Source organism: Loxodonta africana, chromosome 7 (genome assembly GCF_030014295.1).
Source record: "Loxodonta africana isolate mLoxAfr1 chromosome 7, mLoxAfr1.hap2, whole genome shotgun sequence".
In the NCBI taxonomy this organism is placed as follows: Eukaryota; Metazoa; Chordata; class Mammalia; order Proboscidea; family Elephantidae; genus Loxodonta; species Loxodonta africana.
In genome coordinates, this window is record NC_087348.1 from 61,316,948 (window position 1) to 61,341,604 (window position 24,657).

Sequence of the window (24,657 nt, forward strand, 5' to 3'; positions counted from 1 at the left end):
ATCTTTACAAGAAGAGACTTGATGGGCATTTGTATGTTAGTCATCAGGGAGATTGTTGTGTTGGAGGACCAGAGATGTAGCGAGTGTAATGAGTGTCCAGGAGCAATTTCTAAGTTGTGCCCCCTCCAATTTGAGTGCTCAGAGGCAGTCTCTAAATTGCGTTCCCTTCACTCCCCCAATTTCAAGATGAATAGACATTGATAGCGGCCACATATCAGAAGAAACGCCTTCTACCCTCTTGTACGTACCCTTGCATGTTAGTCCTAAGTATGTAAACCCACACCCGCTCTTCCCTGTGCCAATCTCTACCCGAGTGACTTGACACTTTGCTGTCTGTCACTAGAATCTTGGTGTCGACTTCTGTCTGTAAGTTTGCTAATAAACCTAGATTTGGTCAATCTGACTTTTACTGCTTTTCTTTTAGGAATCTGACCTGTGCACCTTGGAACTACTCCTGCTGCCAGTCCGGTGGGGTGCAACACCATTGGCTTTTTATCCTGAACTTTTGAAGCTCAGTCCACCAATTTCATATTGAATTATTTACCATTGCATATGTTTCCTACCATTTTACCTGTAAGTTGATCTCCATCAGACTGTAAGTGCCTTGTGAGCAGAGCCATGTTGCATGCTTCTGTTATAGCCTTTGGTAGGCAGGAGTGCTAGGGCCTAGCCTGGCATCTTGACTAACTAGACAGCTTCATTTTGGATGTGGACTGTAAGGAAACAATTGTATCCCTGGGTGGCATGAATGGTTGAAAACTCAGCTGCTAACAAAAAGGCTGGAGGTTCATGTCCATCCAGAGATGTCTTGGAAGAAAGGCCTGATGATTTACTTCTGAAAAATCAGCCATTGAAAACCCTATGGAGCATGATTCTACTCTGACACACACAGAGCCACCATGAATTAGAATTGACTCAATGACAGCTGGTTACTGGTTTATAGGGAAACAAAGCAAAGTACAGTATGGGTGTAACTCCAGAGGAAAAGAGGGCTGGTCTTGGAGGCAGATTGGGAAGCTACAGCTAGGCTGGAGCTATGGTTAAGATCATGCGCTGAGAATCAGCCTGACCTGGATTCTGTCACTTAATCTATATGGTTGTCAAGTTTCTTGTACTCTCTAAGAGTTTCCTCATAGTAACATAGGAATACCAATCATATCTCCTTATGGGGTTGTTTTGGAGATTAAATGTGATAATGTATGCAAAGTGCCTAGTACATCGTAGGAAGTGAGTCCTCATAAATATCTCACAGATTCAATGAATCTTAATAATAACAATTAGGAGTACTCTATCATTAATATTAAAATTAATAAAGGAAAGAGAGCTGAGTTATAATCTGAGAGGGAACCTCCTAAAGGCTCCAGCATGGAAGAGGCCTCACTTTCCTACACATCTAGCATATTGTTGAGCATATGATACAATCTTTCCAAATTGGGTCTGGTGACCATCATCCTTAGGATCACCTTTAGGCTGTATTGAAACAGCAGACTTTCAGGCCTATTATGGATTGAATTGCGTCCCCCAAAAAGGTATGTTGAAATCATAACTCCTGTACCTGTAAATGTGACCTTGTTTGGGGAAATAGGACTTTTCTTATGTGAGTTAAATCAGTTGAGGTCGTACTGGAGTAGGGTGGGTTCTAAAGCTACTCCCTTCAGAGTAGTGATTTATAAAGTGAGTACAGACACAAAGAGACACAGGAGGAGACACCATGTGACAACAAAGGCAGATGCATCTATAAACAGCAAAGGAATACCAAAGATTGCCAACAGTCACTAGAAACTTAGAAAGAGACCCACAGAAGGAATCAACATGGCCGAGACCCTGACAGACTTTAAGCATCCTAAGCTGTGAGAAAATAAATTTCTGTTCTTTAAAACCACCCACTTTGTGGTATTTTGTTATGGCCACCCTAGGAAACTGAGACAAAGCCCTACCAATCTATTGCATCAGAATTTCAGGGAGTTAGGTTCAGAAATTTGCATTTAACAAGACACCAGCTAATTCATATGCACAGTAAAGTTTGACAGTGACTGATAGGGTAGGTATTCAAAAGAATATTTGATAATTACATCAAACAAAACCAGACTTATGTGTTTTCAAAGTGCATCCCCAGCAGAGCCAAGATGGCGGACTAGGCAGACGCTACCTCGGATCCCTCTTACAACAAAGACACGGAACAACAAGTGAATCAATCACATACATAACAATCTACGAACCCTGAACAACAAACACAGATTTAGAGACGGAGAACAAACTAATACAGGGAAGCAGCGATTGTTTCCAGAGCCTGGAGCCAGCGTACCAGTCAGGTACGGCACAAGCACAGAGAGCTGCTCCACCCCCCTGAACTAACCCCGGGAGGGAGACCAGCCGGTTCCGCGGGCGGCGTGGGACGCAGCCGGTAGGAGAAGTCCCCAGGAGGCAGTGACTGGTCTTGGAGCAGGAAGAGCAGTGTCCCAGCCGGGGAACCGTCTCGCCGGGATTTGGACTGGACACAGCGGGTTTTCTGGAAAAACTAGTTTCCCAGTGATGGCTCGGAGACAACAATCCATATCAAACCACTTAAAGAAGCAGACCATGACAGCTCCTCCAAACCCCCAAACAAAAGAATCAAAATCTTTCCCAAATGAAGATACGATCCTGGAATTATCAGATACAGAATATAAAAAACTAATTTACAGAATGCTTAAAGATATCACAAATGAAATTAGGATAACTGCAGAAAAAGCCAAGGAACACACTGATAAAACTGTTGAAGAACTCAAAAAGATTATTCAAGAACATAGTGGAAAAATTAATAAGTTGCAAGAATCCATAGAGAGACAGCATGTAGAAATCCAAAAGATTAACAATAAAATTACAGAATTAGACAACGCAATAGGAAGTCAGAGGAGCAGACTCGAGCAATTAGAATGCAGACTGGGACATCTGGAGGACCAGGGAATCAACACCAACATAGCTGAAAAAAAATCAGATAAAAGAATTTGAAAAAATGAAGAAACCCTAAGAATTATGTGGGACTCTATCAAGAAGGATAACCTGCGGATCATTGGAGTCCCAGAACAGGGAGGGGGGACAGAAAACACAGAGAAAATAGTTGAAGAACTCCTGACAGAAAACTTCCCTGACATCATGAAAGACGAAAGGATATCTATCCAAGACGCTCATCGAACCCCATTTAAGATTGATCCAAAAAGAAAAACACCAAGACATATTATCATCAAACTCACCAAAACCAAAGATAAACAGAAAATTTTACAAGCAGCCAGGGAGAAAAGAAAGATTTCCTTCAAGGGAGAATCAATAAGAATAAGTTCAGACTACTCAGCAGAAACCATGCAGGCAAGAAGGGAATGGGACGACATATACAGAGCACTGAAGGAGAAAAACTGCCAGCCAAGGATCATATATCCAGCAAAACTCTCTCTGAAATATGAAGGCGAAATTAAGATATTTACAGATAAATATAAGTTTAGAGAATTTACAAAAACCAAACCAAAGCTACAAGAAATACTAAAGGATATTGTTTGGTCACAGAACCAATAATATCAGATACCAGCACAACACAAGGTCACAAAACAGAACGTCCTGATATCAACTCAAATAGGGAAATCACAAAAACAAATTAAGATTAATTAAAAAAAAAATACACATAACAGGGAATCATGGAAGTCAATAGGTAAAAGATCACAATAATCAAAAAGAGGGACTAAATACAGGAGGCATTGAACTGCCAGATGGAGAGTGATACAAGGCAATATAGAACAATACAAGTTAGGTTTTTACTTAGAAAAATAGGGGTAAATAATAAGGTAACCACAAAAAGGTATAACAACTCTATAACTCAAGATAAAAGCCAAGAAAAACGTAACAACTCCACTAACACAAAGTCAAACACTATGAAAATGAGGATCTCACACTTTACTAAGAAAAACGTCTCAGCACAAAAAAGTATGTGGAAAAATGAAATTGTCAACAACACACATAAAAAGGCATCAAAATGACAGCACTAAAAACTTATTTATAATTACCCTGAATGTAAATGGACTAAATGTACCAATAAAGAGACAGAGAGTCACAGACTGGATTAAGAAACACGATCCATCTATATGCTGCCTACAAGAGACACACCTTAGACTTAGAGACACAAACAAACTAAAACTCAAAGGATGGAAAAAAGTATATCAAGCAAACAATAAGCAAAAAAGAAGAGGAGTAGCAATATTAATTTCTGACAAAATAGACTTTAGACTTAAATCCACCACAAAGGATAAAGAAGGACACTATATAATGATAAAAGGGACAATTGATCAGGAAGACATAACCATATTAAATATTTATGCACCCAATGACAGGGCTGCAAGATACATAAATCAAATTTTAACAGAATTGAAAAGTCAGATAGACACCTCCACATTTATAGTAGGAGACTTCAACACACCACTTTCGGAGAAGGACAGGACATCCAGTAAGAAGCTCAATAGAGACACGGAAGACCTACTTACAACAATCAACCAACTTGACCTCATCGACTTACACAGAACTCTCCACCCAACTGCTGCAAAATATACTTTTTTTCCTAGCGCACACGGAACATTCTCTAGAATAGACCACATATTAGGTCATAAAACAAACCTTTGCAGAGTCCAAAACATCGAAATATTACACAGCATCTGCTCAGACCACAAGGCAATAAAACTAGAGATCAATAACAGAAAAACTAGGGAAAAGAAATCAAATACCTGGAAAATAAACAATACCCTCCTGAAAAAAGACTGGGTTATAGAAGACATCAAGGAGGGAATAAGGAAATTCATAGAAAGCAACGAGAATGAAAATACTTCCTATCAAAACCTCTGGGACACAGCAAAAGCAGTGCTCAGAGGCCAATTTAGATCAATAAATGCACACATACAAAAAGAAGAAAGAGCCAAAATCAGAGAACTGTCCCTACAACTTGAACAAATAGAAAGTGAGCAACAAAAGAATCCATCAGGCACCAGAAGAAAACAAATAATAAAAATTAGAGCTGAACTAAATGAATTAGAGAACAGAAAAACAATTGAAAGAATTAACAAAGCCAAAAGCTGGTTCTTTGAAAAAATTAACAAAATTGATAAACCATTGGCTAGACTGACTAAAGAAATACAGGAAAGGAAACAAATAACCCGAATAAGAAACGAGAAGGACCACATCACAACAGAACCAAATGAAATTAAAAGAATCATTTCAGATTATTACAAAAAATTGTACTCTAACAAATTTGCAAACCTAGAAGAAATGGATGAATTCCTGGAAAAACACTACCTACCTAAACTAACACATTCAGAAGTAGAACAACTAAATAGACCCATAACAAAAAAAGAGATTGAAACGGTAATTAAAAAACTTCCAACAAAAAAAAGTCCTGGCCCGGATGGCTTCACTGCAGAGTTCTACCAAACTTTCAGAGAAGAGTTAACACCACTACTTCTGAAGGTATTCCAAAGCATAAAAAATGACGGAATACTACCCAACTCATTCTATGAAGCCACCATCTCCCTGATACCAAAACCAGGTAAAGACATCACAAAAAAAGAAAATTATAGACCTATATCCCTCATGAACATAGATGCAAAAATCCTCAACAAAATTCTAGCCAATAGAATCCAACAACACATCAAAAAAATAATTCACCATGATCAAGTGGGATTTATACCAGGTATGCAAGGCTGGTTTAATATCAGAAAAACCATTAATGTAATCCATCACATAAATAAAACAAAAGACAAAAACCACATGATCTTATCAATTGATGCAGAAAAGGCATTTGACAAAGTCCAACACCCATTTATGATAAAAACTCTCACCAAAATAGGAATTGAAGGAAAATTTCTCAACATAATAAAGGGCATCTATGCAAAGCCAACAGCCAATATCACTCTAAATGGAGAGAACCTGAAAGCATTTCCCTTGAGAACGGGAACCAGACAAGGATGCCCTTTATCACCGCTCTTATTCAACATTGTGCTAGAAGTCCTAGCCAGGGCAATTAGGCTAGACAAAGAAATAAAAGGTATCCGGATTGGCAAGGAAGAAGTGAAGTTATCACTATTTGCAGATGACATGATTATATACACAGAAAACCCTAAGGAATCCTCCAGAAAACTACTGAAACTAATAGAAGAGTTTGGCAGAGTCTCAGGTTATAAAATAAACATACAAAAATCACTTGGATTCCTCTACATCAACAAAAAGAACACCGAAGAGGAAATAACCAAATCAATACCATTCACAGTAGCCCCCAAGAAGATAAGATACTTAGGAATAAATCTTACCAAGGATGTAAAAGACCTATACAAAGAAAACTACAAAGCTCTACTACAAGAAATTCAAAAGGACATACTTAAGTGGAAAAACATACCTTGCTCATGGATAGGAAGACTTAACATAGTAAAAATGTCTATTCTACCAAAAGCCATCTATACATTTAACGCACTTCCGATCCAAATTCCAATGTCATATTTTAAAGGGATAGAGAAACAAATCACCAACTTCATATGGAAGGGAAAGAAGCCCCGGATAAGCAAAGCATTACTGAAAAAGAAGAAGAAAGTGGGAGGCCTCACTTTACCTGACTTCAGAACCTATTATACAGCCACAGTAGTCAAAACAGCCTGGTACTGGTCCAACAACAGGCACATAGACCAATGGAACAGAATTGAGAACCCAGACATAGATCCATCCACGTATGAGCAGCTGATATTTGACAAAGGACCAGTGTCAATTAATTGGGGAAAAGATAGCCTTTTTAACAAATGGTGCTGGCATAACTGGATATCCATTTGCAAAAAAATGAAACAGGACCCATACCTCACACCATGCACAAAAACTAACGCCAAGTGGATCAAAAACCTAAACATAAAGACTAAAACGATAAAGATCATGGAAGAAAAAATTGGGACAACTCTAGGAGCCCCAATACAAGGTATAAACAGAATACAAAACATTACCAAAAATGATGAAGAGAAACCCGATAACTGGGAGCTCCTAAAAATCAAACACCTATGCTCATCTAAAGACTTCTCCAAAAGAGTAAAAAGACCACCTACAGATTGGGAAAGAATTTTCAGCTATGACATCTCCGACCAGCGCCTGATCTCTAAAATCTACATGATTCTGTCAAAACTCAACCACAAAAAGACAAACAACCCAATCAAGAAGTGGGCAAAGAATATGAACACATATTTCACTAAAGAAGATATTCAGGCAGCCAACAGATACATGAGAAAATGCTCTCGATCATTAGCCAGTAGAGAAATGCAAATTAAAACTACGATGAGATTCCATCTCATACCAGCAAGGCTGGCATTAATCCAAAAAACACAAATAATAAATGTTGGAGAGGCTGCGGGGAGATTGGAACTCTCATACACTGCTGGTGGGAATGTAAAATGGTACAACCACTTTGGAAATCTATCTGGCGTTATCTTAAACAGTTAGAAATAGAACTACCATACAACCCAGAAATCCCACTCCTCGGAATATACCCTAGAGATACAAGAGCCTTCATACAAACAGATATATGCACACCCATGTTTATTGCAGCTCTGTTTACAATAGCAAAAAGTTGGAAGCAACCAAGGTGTCCATCAACGGATGAATGGGTAAATAAATTGTGGTATATTCACACAATGGAATACTATGCATCGATAAAGAACAGTGATGAATCTGTGAAACATTTCATAACATGGAGGAACCTGGAAGGCATTATGCTGAGCGAAATTAGTCAGAGGCAAAAGGACAAATATTGTATAAGACCACTATTATAAGATCTTGAGAAATAGTATAAACTGAGAAGAACACATACTTTTGTGGTTACGAAGGGGGGAGGGAGGGCGGGTGGGGGAGGGTTTTTTTATTGATTAATCAGTAGATAAGAACTGCTTTAGGTGAAGGGAAAGACAACACTCAATACATGGAAAGTCAGCTCAATTGGACTGGACCAAAAGCAAAGAAGTTTCTGGGATAAAATGAATGCTTCAAAGGTCAGCGGAGCAGGGGCGGGGGTCTGGGGAACATGGTTTGCGGGGACTTCTAAGTCAATTGGCAAAATAATTCTATTATGAAATCATTCTGCATCCCACTTTGAAATGTGGCATCTGGGGTCTTAAATGCTAACAAGCAGCCATCTAAGATGCATCAATTGGTCTCAACCCACCTGGAGCAAAGGAAAATGAAGAACACCAAGGCCACACGACAACTAAGAGCCCAAGAGACAGAAAGGGCCACATGAACCAGAGACCTACATCATCCTGAGACCAGAAGAACTAGTTGGTGCCCGGCCACAATCGATGACTGCCCTGACAGGGAGCACAGCAGAAGACCCCTGAGGGAGCAGGAGATCAGTGGGATACAGACCCCAAATTCTCATAAAAACCAAACTTAGTGGTCTGACTGAGACTTGAGGAATCCCAGTGGCCATGCTCCCCAGACCTTCTGTTGGCACAGGACAGGAACCATCCCCGAAGACAACTCATCAGACATGAAAGGGACTGGTCAGCGGGTGGGAGAGAGACGCTGATGAAGAGTGAGCTAATTATATCAGGTGGACACTTGAGATTGTGTTGGCAACTCTTGTCTGGAGGGGGGATGGGAGGATAGAGAGAGAGGGAAGCCGGCAAAATTGTCAAGAAAGGAGAGACTGAAAGGGCTGACTCAAGAGGGGGAGAGCAAGTGGGAGTAGGCAGTGAGATGTATGTAAACTTATATGTGACAGACTGATTGGATTTGTAAACGTTCACTTGAAGCTTAATAAAAGTTATTAAAAAAAAAAAATGCATCCCCATCGCTGGTCCAGCCATTGGCAAAAACAGAGTAGAATGCTCTCCCAGCTCCCTAAGAATATTTTAATCAATTATGTAACACTTCCTGGTAGATGAACCATTTCCTCCAGACACCACTGCTGTGTGCCATGCAAGCTTGCACTGCATGTGTTAGACGGCAACATCTGCAGATCTAATATAGCAGTTAATTATTTAAGGATACTCTTTCCCTTTTCGTTCATGTGGCAGATTGCAACTCCAGAGCCACATGCCCTTGTTCTGCACACACACAACACCTGTGCTCTGGCCTGTATGAGCAGACCCAAGGGAGAGGGCAGATGTGAACATCACAGACCAGGATGTCTTTATGACAACGTCCACCATGTATTAGGTAATATTCTTCCTTCTACCTTTGTTACATCAGGCCATTTTTTTAGGGCATATTTTCTGCAGTGAATCTTAACAGGATAAGCTTTGTGATGTTTCCATATAAAATGTGTAAAAAGAATAGCTCATTAGGTCGTTACTAATGAGCTGTCTATGGGAAGAATAAGAAAAAATAAACAAAGTGCCCATAATGGAGAGCAAGTTTGTCTGGATGGAATGGAAATTAGGAGGAAAAAGTCCAAGATAGGCCTGCTTTCTCGAAAACATATTTTCGAAGACATTGCCAGCTTTGCAGCATGCCCAGCTTAATTACTAGATTCTCATTTCAGCACACATTTATTTACTATTGTGGTAAGTTTAAAAATCATATACAATAAAATCTCAAGCAGAATATTTATTTCTGTGCTATATTTTGGAGAGGAGGAGTCAGCATCAAATGGGAACACAAGTACATATCAGGAATTGCATTTTAAAAAATGAATGAACAAAGTATGCATTAGGGTCAGTACTCATTCATTCATACCTTTTGCAGGTAATTAGAATCAGTGCTTGCAACTAATCAATAAACTAATCGCTGCATGCTAGCCATCATACAAAGCCCCCAAATTTATTGGATAGATAGAACACTGTTGCTTCTTCAATCAGGTCAGCCTGCTAGGGAAAATAGCCAGCAAACAATCAAGATATGATGTGGAATGAATAGAAATGGAGACCGTGTGCTGAGTGCTGACCGGAGCCAAGAAGAGGGAGAGCTGAACTCTAGGGCTCTGTAAGATCAACGTTAGTCTCTTCTTGCTTAGGTAAGAAAGAGTGCTTCTGCATTTTGGGGAGATTTTTCTAACACTTTTCTTCACTGCTTAGTTGTTTAAAAAGCCCATTTGTAACCCTAGGTCAGGGAAAACCTTTTGTCCCAAATGGAGAGCTTTTATCTTAGCCTGTGCAGCCTTAGGCACAAGGTATTTGAGTAATGGAGAAGATGCTTCTGGGGAGTATTTACCTGAAATATACTTCCTTCCCACTTTTAAAACCAGGGATGCTTATAAAAGCAATCTCACCAGAGCAGGCAAAGTGAGCCCTCATAAATATCTCACAGGGCATTAACCCTTTCTTGCAGTCATTAAGCTTATGAATTTCTGCAATAGCTAATAGGAACTTCATTTATAAACTCTGTTGTAGTCAAGAAAAGCCCATAGCCTAGATGGCTGAACTTTGAACAATTGCAGTTTAAGAGACAGACTACTATACAAGGAGTAGATCAGAGCTGATATTAAAACCCACCAGCCAGAATTGGAGTATGGGGAGAGGGACAGTACGAAAGCAGAAAAGAAAAGATGATCTAGACTGAGACCAGGACAATCACATTACTGCACAACTCCTGGCTACACCCTATAATAAGAGAGACTAATAGCTAAAACCACACCAGTCTAGAATAATTTTTTTTTAATAATTTTTATTGAGCTTTAAGTGAACGTTTACAAATCAAGTCAGTCTGTCACGTATAAGCTTATATACACCTACTCGCCCCCTAATGAGTCAGCCCTTCCGGTCTCTCCTTTCGTAACAATTTTGCCAGTTTCTAACCCTCTCTATCCTCCCATCTCCCCTCTAGACAGGAGATGCCAACACAGTCTCAAGTGTCCACCTGATACAAGTAGCTCACTCTTCATCAACATCCCTCTCCAACCCATTGTCCAGTCCCCTCCATGTCTGATGAGTTGTCTTCGGGAATGTTTCCTGTCCTGGGCCAACACAAGGTTTGGGGACCATGACCGCCGGGATTCCTCTAGTCTCAGTCAGACCATTAAGTCTGGTCTTTTTATGAGAATTTGGGGTCTGCATCCCACTGATCTCCTGGTCCCTCAGGGGTTCTCTGTTGTGCTCCCTGTCAGGGCAGTCATCAGTTGTGGCCGGACACCATCTAGTTCTTCTGGTCTCAGGATGATGTAAGTCTCTGGTTCATGTGGCCCTTTCTGTCTCTTGGGCTCATAGTTGTCGTGTGACCTTGGTGTTCTTCATTCTCCTTTGATCCAGGTGGGTTGAGACCAATTGATGCATCTTAGATGGCCACTTGTTAGCATTTAAGACCCCAGATGCCACATTTCAAAGTAGGATGCAGAATGTTTTCATAATAGTATTATTTGGTCAATTGACATAGAAGTCCCCTTAAGCCATAGTCCCCAAACCCCTGCCCTTGCTTCCCTGACCTTTGAAGCATTCAGTTTATCCCGGAAGCTTCTTTGCTTTTGGTCCAGTCCAATTGGGCTGACCTTCTGTGTATTGACTATTGTCCTTCCCTTCAGCTAAAGCAGTTCTTTTCAGCTAATTAATCAGTAAAAAAAACCCTCTCCCTCCCTCCCTCTCTCCCCCTCTCGTAACCACAAAAGTATGTGTTCTTCTCAGTTTATACTATTTCTCAAGATCTTATAATAGTGGTCGTACACAATATTTGTCCTTTTGCCTCTGACTGATTTCGCTCAGCATAATGCCTTCCAGGTTCCTCCATGTTATGAAATGTTTCACAGATTCGTCACTGTTCTTTATCGATGCGTAGTATTCCATTGTGTGAATATACCACAATTTATTTACCCATTCATCCGTTGATGGACACCTTGGTTGCTTCCAGCTTTTTGCTATTGTAAACAGAGCTGCAATAAACATGGGTGCGCATATATCTGTTTGTGTGAAGGCTCTTGTTTCTCTAGGGTATATTCCGAGGAGTGGGATTTCTGGGTTGTATGGTAGTTCTATTTCTAACTGTTTAAGATAACGCCAGATAGATTTCCAAAGTGGTTGTACCATTTTACATTCCCACCAGCAGTGTATGAGAGTTCCAATCTCTCCGCAGCCTCTCCAACATTTATTATTTTGTGTTTTTTGGATTAATGCCAGCCTTGTTGGAGTGAGATGGAATCTCATCGTGGTTTTAATTTGCATTTCTCTACTGGCTAATGATGGAGAGCATTTTCTCATGTATCTGTTAGCTGCCTGAATATCTTCTTTAGTGAAGCGTGTGTTCATATCCTTTGCCCACTTCTTGACTGGGTTGTTTGTCTTTTTGTGGTTGAGTTTTGACAGAATCATATAGATTTTAGAATCAGGCGCTGGTCGGAGATGTCATAGCTGAATATTCTTTCCCAGTCTGTAGGCGGTCTTTTTACTCTTTTGGTGAAGTCTTTAGATGGGCATAGGTGTTTGATTTTTAGGAGCTCCCAGTTATCTGGTTTCTCTTCGTCATTTTTGGTAATGTTTTGTATTCTGTTTATGCCTTGTATTAGGGCTCCTAAGGTTGTCCCTATTTTTTCTTCCATGATCTTTATCGTTTTAGTCTTTATGTTTAGGTCTTTGATCCACTTGGAGTCAGTTTTTGTGCTTGGTGTGAGGTATGGGTCCTGTTTCATTTTTTTGCAAATGGATATCCAGTTATGCCGGCCCCATTTGTTAAAAAGACTATCTTTTCCCCAATTAACTGACACTGGGCCTTTGTCAAATATCAGCTGCTCATATGTGGATGGATTTATATCTGGGCTCTCAATTCTGTTCCACTGGTCTATGTGTCTGTTGTTGTACCAGTACCAGGCTGTTTTGACTACTGTGGCTGTATAATAGGTTCTGAAATCAGGTAAAGTAAGGCCTCCAACTTTCTTCTTCTTTTTCAGTAATGCTTTGCTTATCCGAGGCTTCTTTCCCTTCCATATGAAGTTGGTGATTTGTTTCTCTATCCCCTTAAAATATGACATTGGAATTTGGATCGGAAGCGCATTAAATGTATAGATGGCTTTTGGTAGAATAGACATTTTTACTATGTTAAGTCTTCCTATCCATGAGCAAGGTATGTTTTTCCACTTAAGTATGTCCTTTTGAATTTCTTGTAGTAGAGCTTTGTAGTTTTCTTTGTATAGGTCTTTTGCATCTTTGGTAAGATTTATTCCTCAGTATTTTATCTTCTTGGGGGCTACTGTGAATGGTATTGATTTGGTGATTTCCTCTTCGATGTTCTTTTTGTTGATGTAGAGGAATCCAAGTGATTTTTGTATGTTTATCTTATAACCTGAGACTCTGCCAAACTCTTCTGTTAGTTTCAGTAGTTTTCTGGAGGATTTGTTGGGGTTTTCTGTGTATAAGATCACGTCATCTGCAAATAGAGATAATTTTACTTCCTCCTTGCCAATCTGGATGCCATTTATTTCTTTGTCTAGCTTAATTGCTCTGGCTAGGACTTCTAGCACAATATATTGAATAAGAGCCGTGATAAAAGCCATCCTTGTCTGGTTCCCGTTCTCAAGGGAAATGCTTTCAGGTTCTCTCCATTTAGAGTGATGTTGGCTGTTGGCTTTGCATAGATGCCCTTTATTATGTTGAGGAATTTTCCTTCGATTCCTATTTTGGTGAGAGTTTTTATCATAAATGGGTGTTGGACTTTGTCAAATGCCTTTTCTGCATCAATTGATAAGATCATGTGGTTTTTGTCTTTTGTTTTATTAATATGGTGGATTACATTAATTGTTTTTCTGATATTAAACCAGCCTTGCGTACCTGGTATAAATCCCACTTGGTTGTGGTGAATTATTTTTTTGATCTGTTGTTGAATTCTATTGGCTAGAATTTTGTTCAGGATTTTTGCATCTATGTTCATGAGGGATATAGGTCTGTAATTTTCTTTTTTTGTGATGTCTTTACCTGGTTTTGGTATCAGGGAGATGGTGGCTTCATAGAATGAGTTGGGTAGTATTCCGTTATTTTCTATGCTTTGAAGTACCTTCAGTAGTAGTGGTGTTAACTCTTCTCTGAAAGTTTGGTAGAACTCTGCAGTGAAGCCGTCCGGGCCAGGGTTTTTTTTTTGTTGGGAGTTTTTTGATTACCGTTTCAATCTCTTTTTTTGTTATGGGTCTATTTAGTTGTTCTACTTGTGAATGTGTTAGTTTAGGTAGGTAGTGTTTTTCCAGGAATTCATCCATTTCTTCTAGGTTTGCAAATTTGTTAGAGTACAATTTTTTGTAATAATCTGATATGATTCTTTTAATTTCAGTTGGGCCTGTTGTGATGTGGCCCTTCTCGTTTCTTATTCGGGTTATTTGTTTCCTTTCCTGTATTTCTTTAGTCAGTCTAGCCAATGGTTTATCAATTTTGTTAATTTTTTCAAAGAACCAGCTTTTGGCTTTGTTAATTCTTTCAATTGTTTTTCTGTTCTCTAATTCATTTAGTTCAGCTCTAATTTTTATTATTTGTTTTTTTCTGGTGCCTGATGGATTCTTTGGTTGTTCACTTTCTATTTGTTCAAGTTGTAGGGACAGTTCTCTGATTTTGGCTCTTTCTTCTTTTTGTATGTGTGCATTTATCGCTATAAATTGGCCTCTGAGCACTGCTTTTGCTGTGTCCCAGAGGTTTTGATAGGAAGTATTTTCATTCTCGTTGCATTCTATGAATTTCCTTATTCCCTCCTTAATGTCTTCTATAATCCAGTCTTTTTTCAACAGGGTATTGTTCAGTTTCCAAGTATTTGATTTCTTTTCCCTAGTTTTTCCGTTATTGATTTCTAGTTTTATTGCCTTGTGGTCTGAGAAGATGCTTTGTAATATTTCGATGTTTTGGATTCTGCAAAGGTTTGTTTTATGACCTAATATGTGGTCTATTCTAGAGAATGTTCCATGTGCGCTAGGAAAAAAAAGTATACTTTGCAGCAGTTGGGTGGATAGTTCTGTATAAGTCAATGAGGTCAAGTTGGTTGATTGTTGTAATTAGGTCTTCCGTGTCTCTATTGAGCTTCTTACTGGATGTCTGGTCCTTCTCCGAAAGTGGTGTGTTGAAGTCTCCTAGTATAATTGTGGAGGTGTCTATCTCACTTTTCAGTTCTGTTAAAATTTGATTTATGTATCTTGCAGCCCTGTCATTGGGTGCATAAATATTTAATATGGTTATATCTTCCTGATCAATTGTCCCTTTTGTCATTATGTAGTGTCCTTCTTTATCCTTTGTGGTGGATTTAAGTTTAACGTCTATTTTGTCAGAAATTAATATTGCTACTCCTCTTCTTTTTTGCTTATTGTGTGCTTGATATATTTTTTTCCATCCTTTGAGTTTTACTTTGTGTCTCTAAGTCTAAGGTGTGTCTCTTGTAGGCAGCATATAGACCGATCGTGTTTCTTTATCCAGTCCGAGACTCTCTGTCTCTTTATTGATGCATTTAGTCCATTAACATCCAGCGTAATTATAGATAAATAAGTGTTTAGTGTTGTCATTTTGATGCCTTTTTATGTGTGTTGTTGACAATTTCATTTTTCCACTTACTTTTTTGTGCTGAGATGTTTTTCTTTGTAAATTGTGAGATCCTCATTTTCATAGTATTTGACTTTATGTTTGTTGAGTTGTTACGTTTTTCTTGGCTTTTATTTTGAGTTATGGAGTCGTTATACCTCTTTGTGGTTACCTTAATATTTACCCCTAGTTTTCTAAGTAAAAACCTAACTTGTATTGTCCTATATCGCCTTGTATCCCTCTCCATATGGCAGTTCTATGCCACCTGTATTTAGTCCCTCTTTTTGATTATTGTGATCTTTTATGTATTGACTTCAATGATTCCCTTTATGAGCTTTTTTTTTTTAGTTAATCTTAATTTGTTTTTGTGATTTCCCTATTTGAGTTGATATCAGGATGTTCTGTTTTGTGATCTTGTGTTGTGCTGGTATCTGATATTATTGGTTTTCTGACCAAACAATTTCCTTTAGTATTTCTTATAGGTTTGGTTTGGTTTTTGCAAATTCTCTAAACTTGTGTTTATCTGTAAATATCTTAATTTCGCCTTCATATTTCAGAGAGAGTTTTGCTGGATATATGATCCTTGGCTGGCAGTTTTTCTCCTTCAGTGCTCTGTATATGTCGTCCCATCCCCTTCTTGCCTGCATGGTTTCTGCTGAGTAGTCTGAACTTATTCTTATTGATTCTCCCTTGAAGGAAACCTTTCTTTTCTCCCTGGCTGCTTTTAAAATTTTCTCTTTATCTTTGGTTTTGGCAAGTGTGATGATAATATGTCTTGGTGTTTTTCTTTTTGGATCAATCTTAAATCGGGTTCGATGAGCATCTTGGAAAGATATCCTTTCGTCTTTCATGATGTCAGGGAAGTTTTCTGTCAGGAGATCTTCAACTATTTTCTCTGTGTTTTCTGTCCTCCCTCCCTGTTCTGGGACTCCAATCACACGCAAGTTATCCTTCTTGATAGAGTCCCACATGATTCTTAGGGTTTCTTCATTTTTTTTAATTCTTTTATCTGATTTTTTTTCAGCTATGTTGGTGTTGATTCCCTGGTCCTCCAGATGTCCCAGTCCACATTCTAATTGCTCGAGTCTGCTCCTCTGACTTCCTATTGCATTGTTTAATTCTGTAATTTTATTGTTAATCTTTTGGATTTCTGCATGCTCTCTCTCTATGGATTCTTGCAACTTATTAATTTTTCCACTATGTTCTTGAATAATCTTTTTGAGTTCTTCAACTGTTTTATCAGTGTGTTCCTTGGCTTTTTCTGCGGTTTGCCTTATTTAATTTCTGAGGTCATCCCTGATGTCTTGAAGCATTCTGTAAATTAGTTTTTTATATTTTGTATCTGATAATTCCAGGATTGTATCTTCATTTGGGAAAGATTTTGATTCTTTTGTTTGGGGAGTTGTAGAAGCTGTCATGGTCTGCTTCTTTATGTGGTTTGATATCGACTGCTGTCTCCGAGCCAAGATATAGTAGTGGTTTATTCTATAATTGCTCACTGAGTCTTATCTTGTTTTGTTTTCTTTCAATATACGTGGATGGGCTACTGGATTGTGCTGTCTTGTTTGTTGTAGCCCTTGACTTACTTATGACCTATTACCAGCTGGTTTGGGCTGTTGCCAGATATATATGCCTGAGTCTATTCACTATTCTTGAGTAGAATCTGATTTTGGGTCATCAAGTGTGTGCTGCACCCTAAGACCTATCCACCTCGAGAAGTAGTGGTGATAGTTGTGTGCACCAGATTCTATTAGCAGCTGGGGTTCACCCTCCACGGGGGGCAGGATGCTGACAGGCTTCCCCCAAGTGTCAGTGAGGTAGGTGTGTCTCTATTGCTATAGAACCTTGATGGGAGGGCACTGCAGCTGTACCTTAGGCCTCCAATGTAAGTACCTCTACTGATTGGTAGGTGTCACCCTTCTTAGACCCCTAAGGCAAGAGGCTAGGTGGTCTGGGGGGAGCTTCAGCCCTCAGTTCCCTGTTGTGGGTCAGTTAGGACTCTGTTGAATAAGCAGAGATATCAGACCTGGGAAACTTGTTTTTCCAGTAAATCCACTAAAAAAAAAAGCAGTCAGATCCCTATCAGAACTGCCTTTGGATTATAACCGCCACCTTGTTCCCTGTAAGGATGAAAGGCCGAGATTTGGATCATATATGCTTGGCTGGAGCTGGTTCTTGTCCGGCCAGCTGCGTCACCGCGCGGCCTCCGCGAACTGGCTGGGCCCCCTCCCAGGGTTAGTTTAGGGGAGTAGGGCTGCGCCCCGTGTTTGTGCCGTGAGTAGATGCCGTGTTCAGCTCCCCTGCTCCCAGTCCAAAGCCCGGCGCCAAGGTTCCCCGGCTGGGACGCTGCACTCCCAGCTCCAAAACCAGTCACTGCCTCCCGGGGGCTTCTCCCACCAGCTGTGTTGCCACGCAGCCCACGCAGACCGGCTGGGCCCCCTCCCGGGGTCAGTTCAAGGGGGTAGGGCTGCGCCCCTTGTTTGCACCATCACAAGATTTTGTGTTCAGCTCTCCTGGGCCCAGTCCTAAGCCTCGTGCCAAGGTTACCTGACTGGGACGCTGGCTCCAGGCTCCGAAAACAGTCGCTGCTTCCCCATATTTGTTCGTTCTCCGTCTCTGTCATTCAGGTCAACTCTTTAAATCTGTGTTTGTTGTTCAGGGTTCATAGATTGTTATGTATGTGATCGATTCACTTGTTTTTCCGAGTCTTTGTTGCAAGAGGGATCCAAGGTATCGTCTACCTAGTCAACCATCTTGGCCCCGCCTCCTAGAATAATTTTTAATAAAATGCATATTATTTCCCTAGATGATAAACTTTTTTTCTCAGGAGTTCTTGGATGTATAAATACACACTTCAATGAGTCAGGAACATCTACAGATGAAATACTCTGGATAATTAATTAACCACAGTATAATTATGCTCTACCAAGTACTTTCTTGCTTATGTTAACTATTTGTAAATGGCTTTAGTTCTCCATGTGGAGGTAGTTCCTTTGTTGTTTCCAGCAGGGAATCAAATGAAGAAAACCTTCAGGTGTTGTTAAGGCAAACTACCTGATCTCAGATGTAACTAATATGACTTATATGGTGAGTGAACCTGTTAACAACCATTTGCTGTCAAGTCAGTTCTGATTCATGGTGACCCCATGTGTGTCAGAACAGAACTGTGCTTCGTAGGGTTTTCACTAGCTGGTTTTTCAGAAGTAGATGGCCAGCCCTTTCTTCCAAGGTGCTTCTGGGTGGATCTGAACTGCTAACCTTTAGGTTAGCAGCAGAGCACATTTTGGTAAGTACTTTTGCCCAAAGTGGGAAGACCAGAAACGTTACTCTCACAACAATTCTATGAGGTGAGAAGTAAGGCAAGAATCATGATTCCCATTTTACAGATTAAGAAACTCACTCCCTGAGAGGTTGAGGTTAAATTGCTTGCCCAACATTTAAAATTCAATAAATCTTATTCTCATTTTAGAGAGGAGAAAGCAGAGGCCAAGAGAGGTTAAATAACTCACCCAAGGGCAGAATTAAACCTCATAAATAACAAAGGCAGAGCTTTAATTTAGGTTTCCAACATGCTGCTCAGTGCGGTTTTCTCTACTGATGAAGCTGAAGCATGATATGGGTTAAGCTTTTTGTTGTTTGACTTTTGCTAACTTGCATAGTTTCTTTTACTAGACCCCCCCCCATTCAAACATTCTAGGGAGACTTAATTTCAAAGTATTAACAGTACACACTAGTGCAGTACTCTGCTGGGGCTAGGTTTGCCTAATTTCAGCCTCCAGTGAATATTCATGATTGCCTTGTGAAGAGTTAGTAATCTCTGGGAGGTGAAAGCTGATTAAGGAATTGCTGACACACAGATCCTTCACTCCGGCAGCCCTGGGAGCAAAAAAAAAGTCAGATTACCCCACAGGCAGGCCACGGATGTCAGCTTGGCTGCATTTTAGGGAGATAAAAGTCAGTGAGAGGCTATTTTGGCATTTTCTTAATTTATTTTTTAAATGTAATTATGGTAATATTAATTTCTTAGCATTAGGGATCTCCTTGACAGTTTTATTTACCCTCCAGGAAAAGTCTTGTAAAATTCCGTTTTGCACATTGGTGAGAGATACATCTGGAGTACTTTAGTGGATGTGAAAACACTTGAAATAAAAAGAAAATAAAAGAGGTTTAATCACCGGAGGATAACCTGTTTTCCCACTCCATCTCTCTTCCCTTGCCCATCTAAGCACTGCTGTGTTTGTTTGCATGGTAGATCTTTAAGACTGTCTGATACATGGAGGAATATGATTTTGGAGCAAAAGAACAAGGCATACTGGGGATAGAAGGCCTTCAGTTGTTGAAGCTGAATTATGAAATCCTTTTGTAGGTATGTTTGTAATTTTGCTGTGTTCACAGCACACTTGCATATTAATTACTGGTCCTCATTATTTGGTGACTGCTGAAGACACAACGGGAAATATTATGGAGATTTTCTTCACATACATAAGGCCATGAAGCTTAATATTAAAACAATGAAGCAGGATGTGCAGGCAAGGAGGAACATTTAACAATTCATCTACCATCTCGCTCTGGGGATTTAACAGCTAGCTAAAGGTAGGCTAGCTTGAATGCCCTGATGTTGGTATATACCATATTTTTCCCCAAATTAATGCACATGTTACGAGTTTTTTTGCCAACGGCAGAACCCCCCATCACGTTATTTTTGTAAGCCTGCTAAGCCAATTTTTTTTTACATGTTGCTAACTTCAATTGACACTAAGAAGACATAATTCAACCAAGAAATCAGCAGACCTAACATAACCTAATAGTTTTACTTAAGGTGATCTGATAAGATTTTCACATTCAGCTGTTAGGCTAATGTACTGTAATTATCAACGTAAATTAATAGAAACAAACGTAGTTTCGATTGTTTATTTACTGATTCCTGGGGGACTACCAAACTCGATCTATGATTTCTTGACCACAGCTTATCCTTTATTATACAATTATGATCAAAAGTAACATTTTTGGACTATTTTATGCATATAAGCAAGAAATTAAAGAAATGAGCACAATGATATTGATTTACCTATAATATGGAAGGATAGGTCAATGAGGCCAAAATTCACTTCTGGAAATGTCATGAGACATGAGTGGTATATGCATGGGCCCACTATGCCAGAACTGTTTTACTTAATTTTATCATTTCCGTGCCTTATGTGTGTAGTCACGTTATTTTCTTGGACCCGTTATTTGTGAAAAAACATGGTAGACGTTTCTTTCAATAAACTCCTTCTATTAAGCTGGTTTAATTTGTGGGATTATCCTTTCTTATTCTCTGCTTCCTTCTTGTACAAACTAAACAAGTTGTGATCTTTAAAATGAGATGTCAGTCTTGTCTCCAGAAATCTGAATTATCCATAGGTATTGTTTCTGTTTTCCACTGACATTATAAAGAATGTATGATTCCAGAAAAGTTAGATTCAAGAACGACCTTTATACTAAACATTGAGGGTAATGAGGTTTTGAGGTGAAAGATTTTGAACTTCTACAGGAGCTTATAGAAACCCTGGTGGCGTAGTGGTTAAGTGCTACGGCTGCTAACCAAAGGGTCGGCAGTTCCTGTCTCTCATACACTTGCCTGACTTCATGAAGTTAATATGTCCCAATTTGCTATGACCTGACCACCTAGAAGCCACAACTGCTAAAGAAAGAGACCTAGATTGGAAAACAAAAAATAAATATAAAATAACAATAGTCTAGTTTCCATGGGAGCTGCCATTTATTGTGCATCTATTAGGTGCCAGCGACCTGCTGAACATTTTGCTCATTACCCCTATTCTTTATGACAGTCCTGTAAGGTAGGTGTTCTATTTTCTACTTCCTAAATTATAAAATTGATGCCTAGAGAGATTAAGCTAGGTATCTGTCTTAGTCATCTTGTGCTGCTGTAACAGGAATACCACAAGTGGATGGTTTTAACAAAGAGAAGTTTATTTCCTTACAGTAAAGTAGGCTAAAAGTCCAAATTCAGGGCATCAGCTCCAGGGGAAGGCTTCTCTCTCTGTCAGCCTTCTCATCAATCTTCCCCCAGACTAGGACCTTCTCTGAGCAGTGGAAGGACATTCTCTGCTCCTGGCACTGCTTTCTTGGTGGTATGAGGTCCCCCTATCTCTCTGCTTGTGTCTCTCTTTTATATCTCAAAAGAGATTGCCTCAAAACACAATCCAGTCTCATAGATTGAGTCCTGCCTAACACAGCTGCCACCCATTCCCCCTCATTAACATCATAGAGGCAGGATTTACAACATATAGGAAAATTACATCAGATGACAAAATGGTGGACAATCATACAATACTGGGAATCTTGGCCCAGCCAAATTGATGCACACATTTTTGGGGGGACATAATTCAATCCATGATAGTATCCAAGGTGTAAGTTATAGTATGGAACTACTAGTTAATGTTGAAGCAAAAATTTGATCCCATATCTGTCTGATTCCAAAGGTATGTCTACTACAACATAATGTTTTCATGTAATTAGGGCATTGTCATTTATATTTTGACAGAAATTTTCACTTGGAGTTAATCAGTCTAAGAAGAAAACATGAAGGCCAGTCTATTCTGTCTGTCTGTCTGTCTGTCTGTCTATCTATCTGTCAATCTATATACCTACCTACCTAACCTACCTACCCACCCTACCTAACCTACCTACTTAACTTACCTACCTAACCTACTTACCTGTCTACCTATCTACTTACCATCTATCTGTATCTTAGTCATCTAGTGCTCCTGTAATAGACGTACCACAAGTGGATGGCTTTAGCAAAGAGAAATTTATTTCCTCACAGTAAAGTAGGCTAAAAGTCCAAATTCAGGATGTCAGCTCCAGGGGAAGGCTTTCTCTCTCTGTCCTCAATCTTCCCACAGACGAGGAGCTTCTCAGGCACAGGGACCACATGTCCAAAAAACATGCTCTGCTCCTGGTGCCACTTTCTTGGTAGTATGAGGTCCCCCAACTCTCTGCTTGTTTCCCTTTCCTTTTATCTCTTGAGAGATAAAAGGTGGTATAGGCCCCACCCCAGGGAAACTCCCTTTACCTTGGATCAGGGAGGTGACCTGAGTAAGAGAGGTCTTACAATTCCACCCTAATCCTCTTTAGCATAAAATTACAATCACAAAATGGAGGACAACCACATAATACTAGGAATCATGGCCTAACCAAGTTGACACATATTTTTGGGGGGACACGATTCAATCCATGACAGTCTTTGTATCTACCTATCTAACTTACCTACCTATCTACTTAAAAGAAGAGTGAGAGGCAAATTAAAAAAATTCTTCCAGAGTGTTACTTTTTATGGATTAAAAAAGCAGTGTTTAACGGCCGTGAAGGGAGAATCACGTTCCAGTAAGTGATTCACCCCTAAATACCTTAAGGAACATCATCCCCAGAGTGGAGATGGCTGGTGATTGTGATAGTTGAGATCAGTCACAGGCTGACGCCACCTGAGCCAGCCTACCAAGCTACTTTTGACACAAAGGCAGTCTCACTTATGCCTGGGAGCCAGAATCTCATCCGGAATAAATCAGCATCACAGCCTCATTCGTCAGCCTGATGGTTTTAATTGTTAAATCGGAAGTTTAATTTGCCACGCTTGGATAACAATCCAATTCCCCAAAAGCATATGCATCAAGTGATCAATGGGGGACAAGTATAGAAAGTTAATTGTAGCTAATCCTTGAATTCTGATATAAACCAGAGCAATAGGAAAATTTAAACTTCTCCCTCATTATTTGATATCTTGGAAATCTAGGGGAACTAACAATGTTTATGAAGTTAATTGTTACTTCATTTTTATCTATCATCTTCTACATACACATAAAAGCACACATACATTTTTGTTTTGCTTTCTGTTGACTAAATTTTAGCAAAAAGCCCCTTAAGGTTAGAATTTTGTATTTAATCTTCACGGTAACACCGTTGGGTATTATCCCCATTTTACAGGTGAGGAAACAAATACTCCATTCTGATGAATACTTCTCAATAGATACAGAACTAGTCATTGGCAAAGCCAGGACACAAACCCAGGTGGGTCTGTTTTCAAAGCCCATCTTATTTTCACATTGACTCCCATAAGAATTGTAACTAATGACAAATGCGCACTCTATTAAGAATTATCATGGTAAAGGGGTATGAAGGAACCCTGTCACATTAGCAACAATTAAAGAAACTGGCCATATTCATTCTAAGAAAAAACTCAAAGACACATAAAGTCTGTCTTTAAATGTATGAAAGCTTATCAGGTGGAAGAGAGACCAGACTTGGACTCTAAGATGTAACTAGGTAAGACTAAGAAAGAAGTATATTGTGGTTGTTAGAGATTTGGGCTTTGAAGTATGATAGGCCTGGAGTTAGAACTCTCTGTCACCCACTAAAAAAAAAAAAAAAAATTTTTTTTTTTTTTTTTTTTACTATCTATGACATTTGTCTTATGAAAGTATTATTATTGAGTGGAACTGCCCAAAAACATATTTTCACACAATATGACAAAGACCTACTAAGTATCTGAGAGCATCCAAATATGGCATGAGTTGCTCATGGGGAATTGACTTCTTCATCCCCAGCAGAGCTCAAGTATGGGTTGGATGACTGTTTGATCCAAACAGTAGAGAGAGTTTCAAACACTGAATGGAAAAGATTGTTGGTCAGATTAGATCGGTAGTTCCCAGAAATTTAGATTTCAACAAATAGGAAAATTTTTTACAAAGTAATACTCTTCTATTATTTTTCCAAGTGTATATAGAAACAAAAGAATAGCAAAGAATAATCTTTACAATTATTTAGTAAAAGAAAAAATCCTTATTGAGTTCAAAGTACATAATCTCAGAAAAAAACATTCTTAAATTGAATCACTATAGCTTTTTTAAAAATGTACTTTTGAAAAAAGACCAGACTTACTGACCTGACAGAAACTGGAGAAACAACGAGAGTATTCCTCCCAGACACATTTTTAGCTCAGTAATGAAATCACTCCTGCAGTTTACCCTTCGGCCAAAGATTAGACAGGCCCATAAAACAAAACAAGACTAAAGGGGCATACTAGCCCAGGGGAAAGGACTAGAAGGCAGGAGGGGAGAGGAAAGCTGGTAATGGGGAACCCAAGGTTTGAGAAGGGAGGGTGATAACATGTCATGGGCTTGTTAACCAATGTCATAAAACAATACTATAC

The 24,657-nt window shown here is 39.3% G+C and overlaps 1 long non-coding RNA gene across 1 annotated transcript; it reads left to right on the top strand.

The window, feature by feature from the left end:
- The first annotated feature begins 398 nt into the window (after positions 1 to 398).
- On the top strand, positions 399 to 23,516 carry LOC135231698 (uncharacterized). The gene is made up of 3 exons (XR_010322451.1): positions 399 to 573; positions 19,699 to 19,812; positions 23,433 to 23,516. It is a non-coding gene; the product is annotated as an uncharacterized LOC135231698 (long non-coding RNA).
- Positions 23,517 to 24,657: the final 1,141 nt, after the last annotated feature.